At 40.2% G+C, this 19,225-nt stretch overlaps 1 non-coding gene across 1 annotated transcript; it reads right to left on the minus strand.

Moving 5' to 3' along the window:
• Positions 1-18,507: 18,507 nt before the first annotated feature.
• TRNAC-GCA (transfer RNA cysteine (anticodon GCA)) lies at positions 18,508-18,579 on the minus strand. The gene has a single exon. It is a non-coding gene; the product is annotated as a tRNA-Cys (tRNA).
• Positions 18,580-19,225: the final 646 nt, after the last annotated feature.

Raw genomic sequence — 19,225 nt, forward strand, 5'->3', positions numbered from 1 at the left:
TTTTGGCCCCCACCCGTCACTATTCGAATCGCTCCTTTGCTGTCAATTGTCTCCTTAAGAGCCTCGACCCGTTGTAGTCGTCTTTACAATAAAAATTCCGGGATTATATTCGGGAGGGTCCCTTCCCGCACCAGTGAGACAGACAGACACTCGGGGACGGGGACACTCTCCTGCTGGCGAGTACACTCGCGTCTTTTCTTTCCCTCGCGGGATCAATTCCGGTCGCGTCATTAGAGGTACCGTACAGTTTTGAGCAGCTGTCGTGTGTCCTGGTCCGTCCCCGTCTACTGACCCCCTCCCCCTCCCAACCCTCCCCTCCTTCGGTCGTCATCACGACTCTGGGAACAAAAGGGGGTTGCTGTGGCATTCTTTGAACGAGACGCGTCTGTCTTGTTTAGTGACGAGAGTACGTGGCGCGCGCTGTCAATTGTTTTGCCGTTGCCCGTGGATTTATTTACCTGGAATCTACCACTGTGGTCGCATTGTTTTGGAGACACGAGGAAGGATGATATTGCCGTTTCTTTGTCATCATCATCAGCAGCATCGATCGTCATCAATCCTGAGTCTAGGGCTGCTGTGACCTCCGCTCTTCAACTCGGTTCCACTTCCATCGGTTAAACTCCTCGTGTGATCATATCTCTCTGCTATTTTGCGCTTCATTTATCTTCCATAGGGTTTTTCTTCGGTGGATTATTTCATTCCCTTTCCCTTCTTGAATTGTCTTCAAGGAAATGCCATCAACTGAAATGTACCTATTAAGTCATTTTCATTGTTTCACGCGCAATTCTTTCTCCCTCCTTTACTCATTGGATAACTTTTCTATTTGTTCGATCTGTCCATTTAATCCCGCGGCAGACCAAGTTGAATGTTTATGGGTTGTCCTAAAACCACGACTTTTTTTTATAGGTTGTACATGTCAGGAGAATGTGCGGATCCCCCTTAAAAAATAACTCTCGGCTTGATTAAACAGGAGGTTGAGAAATTTGATGCGAAAGTTTAAGAGAGGTGTTATTTTGCTTCAGTCTCCATTTGAAATACGCGAGCAAGTGTTTGGGATCCTTCGGAGAAATCGCTGATAAAAGAAGTAGATAAGGTTAAGAGAAAATTCGCTTAATTCGTCGAAAGTTGTTGTTTCGATAAGAAGACGAGCGTGACAGACCATTTAAAGGAATCAGGCTGGGAGCTGCTTGAGACGCTAAGAGAGCAAGCAATAGACAAGACTTTTACCAAGGTTCAGAACAAAGAATTTTAACGATCACACAAAGGGAATTATTGTGGCCCCACACTATTTGGGCAGGTTAGACCAAAACAATAAGATATCTATTCTCTCCTCCTTGTGAAAGCCTCTTTGCCTAGCGTAATTCTTCTCCTTATGCCCCTACTAATTTGACCACGTTGGTCCAAAACACCTCCGAGATACGTAAACTGTTCTAACTGCTCTATTTTTTGCCCTCCTATTTTAATGTTTAGCTTAGCCTTTTTCTTTCTAGAAAATCGCATAACCTTTGTTTTATCAATATTTATCATATCTATCGCACTGAGTTTCCAATTCAATCAGCAATGCTTGCAACCCCTTGGCAACAAACTAAAGCTTGGTCATCAGCAAACCTAACTGATTTAACGAATTCCCCGCCCACTTTCATTCCTACCTCCAGTTCTTCCCATGGCTCTTTAATCATTTCCTCTGCATACAGGTTGAACAGAACCGGTGATAATGGACAATCCTGCCATACACCTCTTCCTAACACTGCCCATCCGAACTCTCCGTTCCCCACTCGCACCTGAGCAGTCTGAGACGTGTACAGGTTGCGGATTAGCCTCCTTTCCCTCCAATCTATTCCTATTTTCTGCAATATAGTCATTAGTTTTTCCCAATTCACTCTATTAAATGCTTTTTCGAAATCTACGAAACAGGCAAATACCTCCTGGTTGTGTTCTATATTCCTATCGATTAATAATCTCATTACTGCAATGCCATCACGCGTACCTCTGCCCTTCCTAAACCCAAACTGATCATCCCCTAATTAATCATTTTCTCTACTCTCCATCGTTTTATTGATGATCCTGAGAACAACTTTTGCTGTATTGGAAAACAAATTTATTTCCCTGTAGTCCTCACATGATGTAGCCTTTTTCTTTTTCGGAATAGGAACTAAAACTGATCTCACAAAGTCTCCCGGCCAAATTCCCTCCTCACAGGTACTACGAATCAGTCTTCTTCATGCCCCATTTTCCTAAACCTTTAATACGAGGGTCATCCGGAAAGTAGTACCCGTTCGTGCCGCATGAAGTGCTGACGACGCGAGTAGCCGCTGGACGAGGTCAGATAGCTTCAGTGGCTTGTCTGCCTTCTCTGAGCCAAGTTGCGTGACGCTAGCATTGCCTGTGTTGTTTCTGTGATTGTTTACAATGTTTAAAAAAATTGAGAACGCCGCCAGTTGTGAAGTGAGGGCAGTGATTAAATTCCTCAATGCAAGAAACGTTCGGCCATGTGATATTCATCGCCAATTAAAGGAGGTGTATGGAGACAATGTAATGGACGAGTCGTCTGTTCGGCGGTGGTGTCGCAACTTCAACATGGGGAGGGGGAACACACACGACGATGAGCGTTCGGAGAGACCGTCTGTCATTACAGACCAACTGGTGAGCTCAGTTGACGAATTCGTGAGGAACGATCGGCGCGTCACAATTGATGACATCTGTGAGCATTTTCCCAATGTTTCTCGAACAATTGTTCATGAAATTGTTAAACACCATCTGCATTATGCAAAAATTTGAGCAAGATGGGTCCCTCGCGTATCTCAATGAGCTGGCGGCGAAGGACTATGCAGCAGGAATACAGAAACTTGTCACACGTTATGACAAATGCCTTAATTTGCTTGGAGATTATGTTGAGAAGTAGTTTAAAGTATCCTCTTTCAAATAAAATTTTTTATGTTTGTTAATATTTACTTTTGTCTTTTTATTTCACGAACGGGTACTACTTTCCGGATGACCCTCGTATTTAAGATGTCATTTGTTCTACGAATGATCGGGGATCATAATAAGGTCGTTTGAATGCGCTGGGTTCATGATCGGGTAAAGTTATTATGTTGTGTATTCACTCCCTGGTGGTGGCTTGCTCGGGTGCTTCTTACCCGACTTAACTGTTAGCACAGATCTTCCCTTCTTACTTCCCGGTAGTGATTTAATCTTGCTATATAGAGCACCAATTTCACTCTTCTTCTTCCATATCTTCGCACTTCGTCTTCCACCATGCTTCCTTTGCTTCATATGTTGCTTGTCTCATTTTATTATTTATCTCTTTGTACTTCCTTCTGCCTAACTCTGTTCACATTCTTCCATTTCCTTTTCTCATCTATCTTTCTAATCATCTCATCCGTGACCCATGGTTTCCTAGTCGTTTTAGCGTAAACGGTTCCAATATTGTCTTTTGCGGCTTTAGACAACCCTTTCTTAATACTTTCCCATTTTTCTTCGATAGTGCTTAGCTCTTTATCGTCCTCCATGTTTTTATCTACAGCCTGCTGATATTCCTGTCAATCCATTTATTGCTTCTACATTCCATTTCCTAACCCGCCGCCTCTGCCTTATCTTTTTAAACGGGCGCTACATTTAACAACTAAATTGTGGTCAGAGTCCGCATCCGCTTCCAGGAATCTGTGCGAATTGATCGCACTGTTTCTGAATCTTTGCCTAACCATAATATAATCTAACTGATACCTTTCTGAGTCACCTGGCATATCCCATGTATTACGCCTTTTGTGGTGCCTAAACCACGTGTTGGTGATGACTGAGGAACAGACCCTACATGCACTACCTTTCGTATAGCTCCTGACCTTCGACCTCTCTGGCATGGGTGACTCACCAGGAGCAATTTTCATTGTTACCGCCAGCTCTAGGGGTCATCGGAACGCAGAAGGCCGTCCACCACGTTGTGGTTGTAGTCCATGGGAAGGATATATCTATATATACCCCTCCCGTATATATATATATATATATATATATATATATATATATATATATATATAGATATAGATGATTTCGTCGAAGTAACAAGGAAGTTTTGAATAAAAAACTTGGACGGCAACAAAAAATATAAGAACACAAAATTTGAAACAACTCTTTTTATTTCAAATTTAAAAATTTGAAATAACGTGTGAGTGTTCTTTTTATGTGTTCTTCTATTGTTTGTTGCTGTCCAAGTTATATATATATATTATATATATTATTATATATACAGGTATATATAATCATATTATATTTATTATATATATATATATATATGTATATATATACATATATATGTGGGTCGCAGTAGTCCAGTGGGTAGAGCGTTGAACTACTGACCAGAGGGTCCCGGGTTCGATTCCCGGGTACTCTGGGCACCTGAGCTTCACCCAAGCTATGTGATTTTTCGGGCACCAGGTCTTCCTGGGAAACCGTAACCGGCGCAGGGAAAGGAACTTGCCCCCCTACCCTGCTAATGTGTGAATTTCACACGCCGTCGGGCTTAGTACAGGGTGAACTCTACCATCACCTACCAAACCGACCTTCGGGTTGATTACTGTGTTTATGGCTTATGGTACTCACATTTCATTAAGCTTTTGGCCTTCTCTTAGGTATTTTTCAGGTCAGACTGACCTGAAGAAGACCTCAGAAAAGTCCAAAAGCTTAAACTTTCGGAAATGTGAGTGTCCTTTTTACATGTTATCTATTTTATTTTTGTGCACCGTTCAAATGCTATATTGCTCTCGTGAGTACTTCTACGTCATCAATATATTCATATATATATACATATATATTTTATGCGTGTGTATAGATTAAAGTTAATGTGCATGCGGGAATGGCTGGTGCCCTGACACCCGCTGCCACAAGCCTTCTTGGAAAAAGCGTGTAGATTTATAAGCAGAAGACCAATTTCCAGGAACTACTGCCGTTTCGTAGATGAGCGGCAAGGGATGCATAATTTTCGCATCGTGATCGCGTGCGAGAAGCATGCCGATGGGACTTGAGCCTAATTAGGTGGGGCGACCGAAATATGGAGCAGACTGTCAAATCTCGTAGTGGGGAAGTATGCCCGGGGGGTGGGTTTCGACGAGGGATACGATGAGCGGGTTTCGGATAGGGGGAAAACTTGAGGTGGGCATGGAAGAGCAGGAAAGGAAGAACTAATGGGAAGAGGAGGAAGTAATGGCACAGTTAAGGCTTTGGTGTCAGTTACACGGCATGGTGGGCCTCGGTCCCCTCTTCTTCTCTTCCTCAGTGGGACGAGAAATGGTCTCGTCCGAGGCATGAAAACGGTTCACTACCTTCGAGTCGAGGCGTAAAAGCTTATGTTCCCCGAGGATTCGTTCGTGTGCAAACACAATGAAAGGTTTATTTTTATTTCCTTCCGTGGTATACGTACAACACGCCCGTTCCAGAACCGAACTCGACCGTCTTCGGAAGTGAAAAGTGCGGAGATAGTTATGGCAATGAGTTTAAAATGGAAAGCGTGACAAGAATCCTGGATACCTGACGAAATACCATTAGATTTTTAATTCTAATTTATTGCGTACAATCGATCCTCGAGAAACCCCTTCATGGAGAACACACATCTGAAGAATATTTGGGTGAGTCTCAATGAGGGTAGGTTTCATTGGGCCAGTTGTGGGATAATATAATGAATAGATTTAAAAAAAAGAGAGGTTTTATTTTGCTTAAATGCGCGGCTAGTAATTGGGATCCATGGGATTAAGCATTATTTAAGGAATTGGAAAACGCCCAGGTAAAGCCTGATAAATTTGTTTAATGATACCACGAGAATAGATTGAGCGTGACGGATATGTTGTGGGAATAAGAACGATAAACCCTTGATTCACAGACGGAGGAGGCAATACTATGACTATAAGAAAGGTGCGGGACAATCAAGTTTGCAGGCGACACATAGGGAATTATTATGGCCCAGCTTCGCTTCAGCAGGTTGGCCTATCAGGGTTAAATAAGTGAGGTACACACCGTCAATGATTGGTTGGAATACTTGTTTTTCCCTCGCAATAAAATACGCAATCATAATAGGAATGTCCGGCGCGGAAACATGGCCATTGAAGCAGGATGATAGATGCAAATTGGAGGTTTTTGCAATGTGGCTTTGTGGAAGGATGGTGAAGGTTACGGTTGGACGGAAAGAAAAATAATTGAAAATTGGCTAGGTAAGGTGGGGGAGGAGAGGTGATTATTCGGAAAAATCATAAGGAGGCAGGAAAAATGGATGAAAATCATTTTGATCGGAAGTGGGATACTGTAATGGAGGTGAGAATATTAGGCAAACGAGGAAGGGGCAGGAATAGGATAGGAATATTAGACGGAATATAGGGAGGAAGTACGGAGAGATGAAGATGGGCTTGTTGTAGAGTAGGATTTTGCGCTGTGTTTTGTTACGAGAGACAAGGTATTTATTTCGGAGTTGTGACCATCCAAAACCTACCTTAATCGGTATATTACCTATGACATATGTATATATACAAACCATAAACACAGTAATCCACCCGAAGGTCGGTTTGGTAGGTGATGATAGAGTTCACCCTGTACTAAGCCCGACGGCGTGTGAAATTCACACATCAGGGTAAGGAGGGCCAGTTCCTTTCCCTGTGCCAGTTATGGTTTCCCAGGAAGATCTGATACCCGAAAAATCACATTGCTTGGGTGGAGCTGCAGGTGCCCACAGTGCCTTGCCCGGGAAACGAACCCTAGACCCTCTGGTCAGTAGTCCAACGCTCTACCCCCTGGACTACTGCGACCCACACATATATATATATATATATATATATATATATATATATATATATATATATATATATATATTTATATTGAATACAACCAGGAGGAATTTGCCTGTTTCGTAGATTTCGAAAAAGCGTTTAATAGCGTGAATTGGGAAAAACTAATGAGTATATTGAAGAAAATAGGAATAGATTGGAGGTCCAGGAGGCTAATCCGCAACCTGTACACGTCTCAGACTGCTCAGGTGCGAGTGGGAAACGGGGAGTCCGGTTCGGCAGTGTTAGGAAGAGGTGTAAGGCAGGGTTGCCCGTTATCACCGCTGCTTTTCAACCTGTATGTAGAGAAAATGATTAAGGAGACATGAGATGAACTGGAGGTAGGAACGAGAGGGCGGGGAATTCGTAAAATCAGTTACCTTTGCCGATGTCAGCTTTAGTCTGTCAGTCAGCCAAGGGGTTGCAAGCATTGCTTAGTTAATTGGAAATTAAGTGCCACAGGTATGGGATGAAAATCAATATTAATTAAACAAAAGATATGCGATTTTCTAGAAAGAAAAAGACTAAGCTAAACATTAAAATAGGAGGGCAAAAACTAGAGCAGGTAGAACAGTTTACGTATCTCGGTAGTGTTTTGAACCAACACGGTCAAAGTAGTAGGGACGTAAGGAGAAGAATTGCGCTAGGCAAAGAGGCTCTCACAAGGAGGAGGGAGTTGATGACGGGGACTTTGAGTAAGGATGTTAAGAAAAGACTCGTAAAAACTTTGATATGGAGCGTAGCTATGTACGGCGCGGAAACTTGGTCATTGAAGCAGGAGGATAGACGTACTATATATATAGTATATTGGAGGCTTTTGAAATGTGGGTGTGGAGAAGAATGGAGAAGGTGAAATGGACAGGGAAGAAAACAAATGAGGAGGTACTTGGCATGGTGGGCGAAGAGAGGGGTTTGTTGGAATAGATATCTTAGGAAGGAGGAGGAGGAAGAAAGTACTCAGAGATGAAGAGGGACCTGATGTAGAGTAGGATACTGGATTTTGTGTTTTGTTAGGAATCACAGAATATTTATTAAGTAGCTGTGTCCATCCAAAGACCTACCTTAACCGGTAGATTACCAAATAATAATATATGAATTAGCTTGCATTTTTACAAGATTGGCCTAACTCGCCCCACCATACTACCTCGCGGCGGCTTGCGGAGTATTTTGAAGACGTAGATAAGTTTTTTTTCGGAATCCTATTTCCTGTGGCTAAGGTAACGTCTCTTTGATGTATGCACTCGCGCTTAAGAGAACTCAATCCACAGATCTCTTGGGCGCCCTGTCCTTGAGTAAATTATCTAACTACAGTACATCAATGATCCCTGATGCTTGAATCAATATACTGACCCCAGTCCTTTAATATCACCACCGGGATGATTTGGTCCTCGGTTGACATCACTGGCCTTGCTGTTCCACCATCAACATTTCACAACGAAGTAATCTTGCGGGTTCAAAAAGAATTCTCCCAATGTTGTTCCACATGTCTTGCATTAGAAACCACCACTGTAGGGCCAATTAGACTGAGTAGCGATAATCGGTTACCTTTGATATAAAAAACACTATTTACTCTCTCGGTTCATGAAATGCTATATTACTTTTTATTCCATTATATTTGTTGGCATATCTACAACCCCACGAAAGATAAAGATAGTTGATACTAATTTTTTAAAGGTTTGAATAGCGTAAAGAAATAAAAATGCATGTAGTTTGAAGGCTTACTGAATCATTCCAAGTGTCTCCGTAGCACTTTTGCCAAGTTTGAAACAAAATTTCACGCACACACGCTGTTCCTCTAGCTCCTTCAATGCTGCCGTTGCACGCGGCGACGAACAAGTTAAGACACGTACCGCTGCTGTTGCGTAACGACTCGACGTAAACAAACGCAACACCCCTCGTTTTAGTCGTCAGATGTGTCGCTAGATGGCGCATTGTGTCGTCGTTTCGATCCGATGAGTTGTTTGCGCAGAATAAAATCAGTCTGGTATTTTTGTCATCACACCTTGTAAAAATGTTCAAACCAAAACTAATAGTTTGTGGGTCGCAGTAGTCCAGGGGGCAGAGCGTTGGACTACTGGCCGGAGGGTCCCGGGCAAGTCTCTGGGGATCTGCAGCTCCACCCAAGCTACGTGATTTTTCAGGTAACAGATCTTCCTGGGAAACCATAACCGGCACAGGAAAAGGAACTGGCCCCCCTACCCTGATGTGTGAATCTCACACGCCGTAAAGGGCTTAGTACAGGGTGAACTCTACCATCACCTACCAAACCGACCTTCGGGTTGATTACTGTGTTTTTTTTAAACAATTTGTAATGGCTGCAGAAATTTCAGCGAAACTTTCGATCTGAAGATGTCTTCAAGATTATCTGCGAAATTATTGTCTGTTTAACCCAACGATCAACTTGAAAATCCTTAATATTCAGGTATCAATCATAATCATTTGTATTTTTTAGTATATCTCACAGAGACCGCAAGAATATCTCGAGTTATTCCGTGTTTCTCAAATCAGCAAAAACGGATTATAACAAGCAAAATTCCCTCAAGCGAGTCAAATGGCTGTCCTCTCCTCCGTGCTGTCTTCATCCCACCCACGTTGCCGTGGAAACGGGGTGCATAACGTCGGACGGGCGAACACACGTCCACGCGAGCGCTCACACGCTGGATCCATTCTCCCCGTTGGAGTGGTGGGGGTGGGGTTGGAGGGGATAATGAAGTCGCCTCTCTCGCATCCGAGCATTACCGTCTGCCGGCCGAACAGCTTCCACTCGGGACTAATGAGCTGCCCCACTGCCTCCCACTAGGCCGCAGGGGACGTGCGTCGCGCATTCCTTCCGAGGGTAGGAATATTAAATAAGAGGAGAGCAAAGCCGTGGAGGCGTCGAGATATTATAGGGGTTGGATGGTTCACTACTCTCGGCCGAATGGGTAGGAGAGAGAGTTTTGAAAAAAAAAGTTGATGTCGGCGCGTGAGATATGTCCCTTGAGGGGTCGTAACCATTTCCATATCTCGCGGAGACAATTCAAGACAGGAGAGGAGATCCTTTGAAGGGAACGGACGTGCATTCTTCCTCCTTCGATTAGACCCTCCTCTTGCGAGTCGCCGCCAAGTGCTGGTCCTCGTTTCCCACGGCCGAATATATTTATATATACATACGTTTTTCCGGTTTTCCTCAAATTTCACTCCCCGGCATGTGTTGTGTGAGCGTTTTATTACCACACATGTTTTCCCCGGTTACATCTTCCTTCCCGCTCTGTTCCGCTCACTTTGTCTTCCTAAGGTCCACGGTCATATGCATAAATGTCCGAGGTGTTCCGTGCCTACATTTGCAGTGACTGGGTGTACTTGCTCGAAGTTAGCTTTGTCCTAAGGTTCACTCAATCTGGAATTTCGAAAAAAATATTAACTATCCAATATTGCTAAGGTAAGTTTTTTTTCGTAGACCGGGATGCTTAAATAAAGTGGTTTTTCCCCAAGCTACTTCTTGCATAATTTTCTTCCTTGAAGTTGGTAATTTTACAATGGCCTCTCACAGGCCACTTTCTACTAGCACACAAAAACCGTTCGCGAAAATACGTATGTGTGTGTATTTATATATATACTCGCATACCTGTATATAATATATGCATACAATATATACCTGGATATGATATATATACAAGCATACGTGCAAATCCATATACCATATGTGCGAATTCAACACACTGTTGAGCTTAGTATTGGGTGAACTCTACCGAAACATACCAAACTGTACCTTCGGGTTGATTACTGTGTTTATGATTCATGGATATGTATATATATGTATATATATGTGTATATATGTATATATATATATACATATGTATATATATATATGAATATATGTATATATATAATTATATATACACACATATAGAGAAGAAAACAAATGAGGAAGTACTTGGTGTGGTGGGCGAAGAGAGGGGTTTGTTGGGAGAAATCCTATGGAGGCAGGAAAAGTGGATGAAGGGGGTACTGACCGCCAGTGGGATGTTAAAGACTGTAATAGAGGGGAGAATGTTAGGCAAGCAAGGAAAGGTAAGAAGCAGGATAGGGATGTTGGACGAGATAGAGGGAGGAAGAAAGAACTCAGTGATGAAGAGGGACCTGATGTAGAGTAGGATACTGGATTTTGTGTTTTGTTAGGAGTCGCAAAATATTTATTTAGTAGCTGTGTCCATCCAAAAGCCTGCCTTAACCGCTAGATTACCTAATAATAATATATATGTATATATATATATATATATATATATATATATATATATATATATATATATATATATATATATATATATACATACCACAGCGAAAGGCACTGGCCCCCCTACCATAATGTGTGAATTTCACACCCGTCGGCCTGGGTGAAATCTACCATCACTTGCCAAATGGGCCTTAGGGTTGATTATATGCCTATATGCCACGAGTGAAGCTTAAGTCATTTTACCCTCTTGTGCATATAATATATCATGAAGACCATAAATTAATATCTATCGAGATCTTCAATATCGTTAGTGTAATGCCGTAACTAAATGAAACGATATAATATGTATGCCTAATTCATTGCTTTGTTTTCAATATTTTTAGGAATTTAACAAAAATAGCGAATTCACTTCGGCTGGATTCACCTTAAGACTAATTCCTGGCGATTGTTTTAAAGGGCATGTTTTTTTCGTATTCTTTACGTATTTCAGATTTCGATTTCTCTGGTAGTAGGTACTTAATAACAGGTCCAGATGGCTCTATTTTCCTAATCTCAAGTCAAATTTTACCCGGACACAATGACTTAGACCGACTGAAATAACACAGATTTGAAGTTTTCCTTTGTTTTGGCCGATCCCGATGGCGGTGGGTTAAACGCCATCATCTCCTAACCCAGAGATTGTGGGTTCGCTTCCCTAATAAGTGGGTTTTCTCCATTTATGGCTTGGGTGTTTTTAATTTTTTCTATTGCTGTATAACTCTTTGTTAACATTCAGATTTAATAGCCAAAGAGCTGTTTTCGGATTTAACCGAAATAGATAAATAATGTCCCGGCGGAACGATACAACTCCTAAACATAATTGATAAACCTTACCTTTCGGCAACTTGTAGATTAACTTACATGTCATGCATGCTCTTCCACTAACCTTATGTGTTTTGTGATAATAACCCATTCTTTCCGAATGACCTCATTCGTGTTCTGTTCATCTGTTTTTAAGTTTCCCTTTCAGTCCCTCGTTCCTCTCCGCGGGGAAATTCCTGCTACCTGCAACGTTGGGTCGCATTCCCTGCCTTTTACAGACTCTTTGGGGGGTATAGTGTTTTGTGGTGCATTTTCATGTGGTAGTGATGTTTCAATTTCTTGCTTGTTGTGTCCTGGCTTGCGTGTTTTAGGATGGCTTTCGTGCTGCATCATGGGGTGCAGTTTTTAGTTGTTTTGCGGTATATGTGTTTGCATGAGTATTGGATGAAGGGATTTTTGCATGAGTGTGTGCGCTGCTGTGGGTGTAATTTTCCGTGTTGCTTTTTTGCATGTGGTATTTTTCCTTTTTACGGTTGGTGACCTAACACCCCCCGCCACACGCCCTTGCGGCGGCTTGCGGGGTATTATGTAGATGTAGATGTCACACGACGTTTTCGTTACCTAAAGACACCATATCAATTTATCATAAATATACTTCGATAGTTTATTAATATATTCCTGAGAAAGAAGTGCTTAGTGATTTCTTCGCCGGTTTGGTAGATGCACGTGTAAAACGTTTTGTTTTTATTTTCCGATCGATATCATCATCATCGCAGGTCTTCAGTTGGAGGATTGATCTGCCGATCTGTTTATTACAACGTATCCTCCATTCATCGAAATTTTCCGTCTGCTTCTCCTAATTGAACCCAGGCCTTATTTTTTATTCTACCACTATTTATGTTTTCTTCAGTCGTCTTCATTAAGCTTTTGTGCTTCAGGATACGTCCAATCAATTTAAATCTAATTCTTTTTAAGTTTTTTTTTAAATTTTTTCTTTCTCCAAGCATCATTTAAAATTACTTCTTCGTTTGTTACTCTGCCTATCCGTTTTTATTTAACCGTTCTTCGGTATCTCTGCATTTACATCGCCTCCAGGTTACTTCCCTCTGTCCCTCCTCCCACATTGTCCACGTCTCATATATGTATAAATAGATCCTCCATATTTAAATATCGAAAAATCGCTTCTTTACGCTCATTCTAGTACTCTTATTTGCCGTTATTAACTGATTATTGTGATAGAAAGCTTGTTCTGATCACTATAACCGTTTTACTTTGTCCATTCTTGTAATCTTGCTTCCTAAACAGCAATTGATCGATATGCCGGAAATGAAATCCGAAAATGTTTTAATGAAATTTATTTTTAGTAGGAGTAGTTTGATGATTGTTTTGTTTACTGATTTGTGTTCATAGTTATCACGATTGAGGGCTAGCTAGATGAAATAAAATTAGCAGGCGTAAAAAATTAATATTGAAGAAATGTTTTAAATAGCTTATTTTTAAAAATGTTTACATAACTTTTAAAATAACAAATAAATAATGCTTTTAGCAATAGGGAAAAACACCATTTGTGAAATTTTTAATGCTAGCCTCATCGTATTGCGGTATGAGTTATCATGGGCATAAGTTTTGAGGGATTATCTGTGGAACCGACATGTTCAGAATGCAATTTTGTTATGGATGAGAAAGTACGAGGGCGATTCGAAAAGTAAGGTCCCCTATTTTTTTCATGAAAAATCAAATTTATTCTCAACTTTGCGCACCATCTCGTCAATTGGGGCCTCCATTCATTCCGGCAAACTCGGCCGCCCCGACCGCTGCTCATCGTGGACGTTTTCCCAGCCATCAAAAAACTCCCTGCACCACTTCTGGACCGTTTTGATGTTCATACATTTCTAACCGTGCATTTCCACTCCCTGGTGACGAATTTATATCGGAGAAACAGTCGTCAGTTGGCTTCACGACGTGGCAGGAGAAAGGTACGACGCCGGCATTAAAACGCTGGTTACAAGGATGCAAAAAGTGATTTATCGTCAAGGTGACTATGTAGAAAAATAGCTAAATGCTCAAAATTTCCAACGATGTACGTTAAGTGGAGGATAAATTTGATTTTTCATGAACAAAATATAGGAGACCTTACTTTTCGAATCGCCCTCGTATTAGAACAACTTCAATCTACGGCTATTCTCCTGCTTCAGTAACCATGTTTTCGCGCCGTACATAACCACTCTCCATATCAAATTTTTAACGAGCCTTTTCTTAAAATCCTCACTTAACTTCCCAGTCATCAATTCCATCATTTTTGTGGATGCTTCTTTGCCTAACGCAAATCTTCTCCTTATGTCCTTATTGACCATTGACCATTTTTGTATAAAAAACTTCCGACATACTATACGTTAAGTGTTTCACATGCACTAGTTTATGAACTTTTTAAAAATATTTATCTTAGCCCTCCCTTTTCTCAAAAGCCGCAGAACCTTGGTTTTGTTTGCATTCATTTTCACCCCATACCTATCGCACTTTCTTTCCAATATACTCAGCAAACCCTTATTTGGTGGGCATAATAAGGCTTGATTATCAGAAAACCTAAATAATTTACCTATCATATCTACTACCTTCGACCTATCTGGAATGGGTGACCCTATCAGTAGCAAATATCATGGCTCCCGTCAGAGGAACTATAAGGGTCATCAGAACTCACAAACCCATCCAACACGTCAAGTTTGCAATAAATATGGAGGAATAGGTACTGTAATGAATATTAATTGGTATGAAAAATATCTTGATGAAATGGGTCGAGAATAAGGCGGTTTAATTTACACTAAAATTTCCGAGATACTTTGGTAATAAACTGAGTGAATTACTCTAATTATTTATTCATTATTTTAACGTAATTTCGACGAACTTATGGTCTTTGATCATAGCTTCGGCGTGACTATTTCTGACTCTGATGACTCCTGTTCATCCCCAAAAGTGTAAATAACGGGGTAGTAGTAGGCGGATTTCCCATTTTTATGCGACTTTGATAGAGTCAATACTTTGCAAACCCTTTGAGGATACATCCATGATGGCCACATGCCGACAATTAATTCAATTAGAGACGAAACGGGTGACATGTAATGAATACAAAAAATACACAAATAAAAAGTTCAGGGAATCAGACGTGTTAATTTGCGATATCTGCCCGATTTTTTTAACATCCCCTCTCTTTTTCCAACAACCCTCCCCCCCCGAAATGTTTACGACTCATAAAAATTTTCGAGCTCTTGAAGGTCACTTTTCTCATTGAAACCGACAGACAGACAATTCTATCCCAAAGATTCTCAGGTGGCCGAATCGTTTCTTTATTTTTTTTAAAGGTGCACGAAAAAAAATACACCCGACTCCAAAGGTAAAGGTTTTTTTTCATAAATGCTGGCAATAAACACCTCCGCGTAAAGCTCTCGAAGAAAGTAACAATAAAAACTATCATCGCAGAAATGTTTACTCAACAAATTCGTGAGCAGTTCCACCCCGACGCTAATTTCTTTTTTTTTAAGGCAATCGGAATGAATAGTTTGTCTGTAGGAAAAAAAAACTGGAATATGATTTTAAGAGGAATTTGTTCTTATAAGGCGAGGGAGAGATTTTTCTCCCACACTTTGCAGTCGCGTTGTGAAATAAAGATGGCGCACTCTGACCATGTGGTCGCTTTTGTTATCCCGCCATTTAATGGCTCCGTACGGAAATTTAGTGGCCATCGGTGAATCCGTGCCGCAACAGTTTTTGCATCTATTAGCGCGTTTTTGAGATTAACTCGCTGGTTACATCGTTTGCACTCCATGTGAAATTTAGCGTGAGATTAAACCGTCAGTGTGAAACGGTGTCATTTATGAATGGTCAGTTAATTTTTTAATGGCTCGGGAAATGTTTGTTTTTCTCTCTCTCTCTCACTCGCTCTCCATGTTTGTACAGAATAAGGAAGCAAAGATGTTGGTAAGCAGATATGTTTTTTTGTTGGCGATGACTGAGACATATTCAAAACATATTTTAGATTCCTTAAATATTTTTCGAGTGCCGTATCTCTACGTGAGATTTTTTTCAGGAGAGTATAAGAATATCATATGGGTGATAAGCATGCATGAAACCGTACATGAAATCTTTATTTGTGTAATACGCCTTTAGCCTCTGTTGCACCACAGTTAAAACAAACATCTAAAAAAGTAAGCAACGGAAATTTTAACGGAATTTGTTTCTAAATTGCCGTACTCTTAAATGGAGCTCTCTACTTAACAAGAGAAATGATTTTATACAAAATCACATGGAAGAAAGTTTGTTGCTAACGTGATATTGCAACCCAACCATTTCTCGTTTGAGAACGCTAATTTTCACGAGGATATTCATTTTTCCAGTCCTCTGCTATCAGTTAAAACTAGTACACATAGTATGCTGAAAAAGGATATTGCCTCATCGTGATTTTGTGTTAGCATAAATAAGTGTGGAGAATTTCTATTTAGCATCGAAAGATTAGTCATGAAGAAATGCCTCATTCGTTCACCGATTATTCCTAGTTCCTATAAGTAGACTTAAAATAACTCTACTTGATCTATTCTGAAAAGTGGTCAGAATGAATAGTTATTTTTTGGAATGGAAGTCATTTCTTGTAGCATTTCTCTCACTTTTTTAGTCGTGTTGTCCTCACCACACCTGTATATGTGGTATTTTAAGGTGTTCTGTATGAGGTGTGTCGTATATGCCTAATCGTACCCAAAATCCTAACATATCCAACGATTACAGACTATCTCAAGGAATTTCTCCGCGACAAAGTTTTCAAAGTTAGTTTTTCCCCACGTTAATGTGGAGGATTGCCTTCATGCCCTTTCACTAATTCCGACGCGGATACAAACATAGGATATGTGATTGACATTTACAATCTCCATTTAATAATGTCTTTTTGTGAATTCTTCCATTTTTCACGTATTTTCGCGCAAGACACACCGTCCTTACACACTTTATATTAAGTCTGTACATATTACGTAGTTCCAGTCGTGGTATGGTGGCATTCGGACATAATAATGAACAAATAATACCACATATCCACCAGGCATTGATTTATTAGACGACCAGTTTCGATGCACTACATCATCTTCAGGGCACCTCCTGGATATGATGCACTAGATCGAAGCCAGTCATAGATTAAATATATATCTAGTGGAAAAAAGTATTATTATCAATTGTTTATTATTACGAGTCTATGCATGAGTGATGACAGCCATTTTAAGTGTAGAATTCAAATCTGTAGCAAGCATATTTTGCTGAATGTGTATTTTCCTTCTCTTTTAACTGCACAGAACTCGTATTTGTCAACTGAACTATTCTATTGTGAAATACCTATGACTGATAAGACATGATATCGATGAATCTTGACTGATACGAATAGTTATTGACATAGTGATCAATGCAGTGGCTATTTTAATGACTCCGTGATGATGACGTTCATAGTCGACACCATGGTCGTAAAGTCAATAAAAACCTTTCTGTGGAATTACTGTTTCTGTTATAAAGTCCAAGATGGCCATCCACCCAGTAAAGTCTGCAACTGTGTCCTGTATTTCGTCAAACGTGTATTGACGCGATAAAAAATATAGTTGGATAGCGCCGTCACTCGAAATATTTATCTAGCGAAAATATTTAACATGCGCGATAAAGGAATAAAAACAAGATAATTTTCAATCACATTACACCGAGAGACCTACTTTATACATTCTATCTCATTATCATGTCACCTTGATTCTAGCAAACTCTGTCGAAACAATCGCCGGAGTAGCTCTTAAATTAATTCAGATGGTTGACTTGATTTGTCATTTATTATCAAATCCATATCGAGAATGAAAATTCAAATAATGTGTAAAAATGCCGAAAAAAGAGTAAAAAAATGGAAAGGTTGAGTCTAGGTCGTACATTAACCAAATTTTCCAAAAAAGCCGATGGCTGGAAGAAAAACGGGAAGCTAATAAACTAATATACTAATAAGCTAATATGTCGAATATACGGAAAGATTGAACCATAAACAGAACATTCTTGCTGTGCTCTCAATTTACAAGTTTCATTCGCTGATGTTATTAAATCGCAAACACTCCCTGGAATTAATTCCAACTCCTGTAGAAGAAGGCTTAACAGATATACTAATAATGAAATTCAAAAAATATTTTATTGTGGAAAGATGCACATATTTCGCAGTTTGTATGACATTAAAAATTCAATTTTAATTCTATCCAGCCAAAGAAATTCAGCATAAAATTATGTTTTCTTTAAATTTACGACTCCTAAGGGAATCTCAAAGAACTTTACAAGAAATTATTCCTTTTGAAAGTAAAACTGGAAGTACCGTCGTAGGATTTCACGTTTCGTCTAAACAATTGGAAGACAAATCGAGGTGATGCAATTTCATGACCCAGAATTATTTCCGGAATGCGTGAATTGAAGCAGTGAAAACTTTATGCAGCTGTTGATCTACGAGTAATTTAAAGTTTCCTCAATGTTGGCTGGGGAGAATATTCCATTGCAACTGGAATAGATTATTTGTACTTTATTGTGCGACAATTTTATACGGTGAATGAAATGCAACGCGAGTGAAAGTAAATTAGTCAAGTACATATCACAGAATGCTCGCCCCACCTTAAAATTTTGCCAATTTATCCTGACAAAAAAAGAAGGGGGCACCCGGGTTTGAACCGGGGACCTCTCGATCTGCAGTCGAATGCTCTACCACTGAGCTATACCCCCTAAGATGATGGGAATACTACAAGTGACAAGTACTTTGCTCTCTTCATAGAATTAATTGACCCTGATTGAATAGCATTGAAATCACATTCCGGTAAAAATTGCAGGAAGTCGTGGAATTGTTTGGGGAATCAAGATGAGCAGGAAAGAAACTCATTTAGAATACTATTTATTTTAACACGTGAGAAACCAAAATGGCTAGAAGTGTAGTTTGAATGCATTAAATGTTAAACTGTGTACACAAAAAAGTGTTTCCTTGTGTAACTGCAGTTAGCAAACCTTAACATAAAACTAGTATTTTGCTGATTCAGATATCCGTACTGTTAGCTCAGCGCCCATCCAACCTTAATGACGAAGATGTGAAGTATGTGAATTTATGCGCAAGGCTATACCACTGAGCAAGGCAACAAGAAGCACCTCATCAGCAATATTATAATTGTTTTTACGAATCATTTTACTGCGGAATAATATCCAGAGCATATAATTCTAATTACACTCCTTTCATGCAATTTGTCAAGTCTTTAATTCCTATTACGCTCCAGTAGATTTTCTCGCAATATGTCAAGCTAGTGTAGAACATTCGACTGTAGAGGTACCCGGTTTAAACCTGGGTGTCCCCTATTTTTTTTATCCGGATAAATGTGCAGAA

The sequence above is a fragment of the Hetaerina americana genome, unplaced genomic scaffold (genome assembly GCF_022747635.1).
Source record: "Hetaerina americana unplaced genomic scaffold, ioHetAmer1.1.p SCAF_44, whole genome shotgun sequence".
NCBI lineage: Eukaryota > Metazoa > Arthropoda > Insecta > Odonata > Calopterygidae > Hetaerina > Hetaerina americana.